This window comes from Oryza sativa, chromosome 4 (assembly GCF_034140825.1).
Source record: "Oryza sativa Japonica Group chromosome 4, ASM3414082v1".
Classification (NCBI taxonomy): domain Eukaryota; kingdom Viridiplantae; phylum Streptophyta; class Magnoliopsida; order Poales; family Poaceae; genus Oryza; species Oryza sativa.
Window position 1 is genome coordinate 16,542,884 of NC_089038.1, and position 2,435 is coordinate 16,545,318.

Consider the following 2,435-nt stretch of genomic DNA (forward strand, 5'->3'; position numbering starts at 1 on the left):
ATATGTGAATGGATATTGTGAATGAATTTGTGGTGAATCTATGAATCATGCTGTGGAGTTGTGATGTGGATTTGGGGTTTGATTTGATGATATGCATACCACTCGATTCGGGAGAAAATAAAAAAGAAAAAAGGACCAGCTGATGGACTGCCGCTACCCTCTCTTTAGTACCGGTTGATAACACCAACCGGGACTAAAGATCCCTATCTTTAGTCCCGGTTGGTGTCATCAACCGGGACTAAAGATCGATCTTTAGTCCCGGTTTTTTCACCCGGGACTAAAAATAGCGATCTTTAGTTCTGGATTGGTAGTCCCGGTTTAAAAACCGGGACTACAGGGGGGTTACGAACCGGGACTAAAAAGCACTTCTCCACCAGTGTATGGTGATTCTGTACAGGAATAACTTGCCATGGCGACGTCAGTTAATTTGCTTGGTACCATCACAAAATTGCTGCCGGTGCTGGAAAATACAATTGCAAAGAGCATCAACTGCCACCTACCCTTTCGAATTACTATAGCATTTAGTTGTAAAAAACATCATCTACTAATTAACAAAGATGCCACATCATCATCCACTAACAATCATCATATTTAAACATCATGCAAACATGCTATATCTTTATAGTTTTTATAATTTAAGAGCTTTTCAAATACAAACATGTTAAATTATCATCCAACATAATTTACATAATGTTTCAATGTATATCTCTATTATGTTTTAGATATCCTATATATTTATATAGTTAATTCTCACTTCGTTAGTGCTTAAATGATTAATCTATGGTCCAAATTATCTTTCTCCTTTTTTCCTCTAATTAAATCATATCACATCAATTGTTTTTAGCCTTTAGATGATTAATCTACGGTCTAAACTATCTCCCTACTTTTTTTCTTCCATAAAGTCATACCACATTACTTTTTACGTTTGAATCACCATTCTACATACTATTTAAATTTAAATTATCATAAACCACATTAATTTATTTAATCTTATGTTATCTTGCTATCTTACACGTTATTTTTTTTTACATACTAAATTTCCGCAGCAATGCGCGGGGTTTCACCTAGTTAAACATAGAAAGATGTATCACATCTCCTATCCTGCAGTGGCTTTAGCTCGTGGTTGATAAAAGAAATCCCTCCACACAGACAGCCCAAAACCAGACGTCTCCTCTCCAGCAGCAGCGATTATTTCATCATCTCTAGATGGTATGACGAGTGTACAAACCCTGCTTGCACGTCCTCCCCGAAACAAAACACAGTTCGGAATGGCAATTAGCAGGACATGCGGCACAGCGACTGGCCGCCGGCCGCCCGGCAACCGCTGCGGTTTCTACCAGGCCATGGGAGAGGAAAGGGAGGCAAATGCGACATGGTTCATCACCAATTTCCCTGAAAATTGAGAAATGTCTTGCTAGCTACAGGATCGATCGATTGAGAAATTGAGAAATAGGTGTCTTTCAGCTGTAGAAGAAGCGACGCCTAGCCTAGCACAGATCACGACAACCTTGAAGCGGATGACAAGCCCCGAGGTGCTGAAAACATTGGCCTACAGGTACTGCTCCCTCGGTCCCTAAAAAGATAAATCTAGTATCAGATATGACGTATTTTAGTACAACGAATCTGGACAGAGATATGTCTAAGATTCGTAGTGCTAGAATGTGTCACATTTAGTACTAAATTAATTTTTTATGAGACGGAGTGAGTATGTGGCACTGGCGGCAGCGGCGGCGGCAGCGGTGATTCCCATAGTTGGAGGCAATCCTATGGTGGTTAGGCTCGGCGGCATCCCTCGGTTGCCAGAATCAGTGCTGGATGGCGAGAGGCGGTGCGGATTGGCAGAAAGAAAAAAAAAGAAATGTGAGGTGCTTCAATGGCAGATTAGCTGCCGGTCAATGCCGGATGGTACTAAAATCTTTGTATATCTGTTGATTTTTTTAAAGAAAAATAGGTTGCAAAATTCAGTGCTCAACAATTAATTTTTTACAACGAGGGACATCCGTAAAACTTTGTATAATCTCTTATACCAAATTCAGAGTCGATGATTTGGTTTTCTATGGGGCCACGTGGCACCCTACGAATTTGGTTAGAGCTCTCTGAGAAACTGCCACGTGTTAAAGTGACGGGTGAAGTATCTGCATCCATCACTAGATCGTTGAAAAACGCGTGCGCATGCGGGGTGGGCCTGCATCTGCTAGACCATGCGACCTTGGGCTTGGCCTGGCGTTCCACGGCCCTTCCGCAATATATACATGCGTATGGCCTTTCACACAGCGATATCAGAGCGGTGAAGAACCGAAGGTAACGTACAGAGCGGTACTTAAACTTGTCACGAGGTTTTATTGTTTAGGGACCTCGATATATACTTTACAAGTTCGTGGACCTACTTAAAACATACTTACAAGACCGCCAGTGTAATTTACTCTCCATTGTAG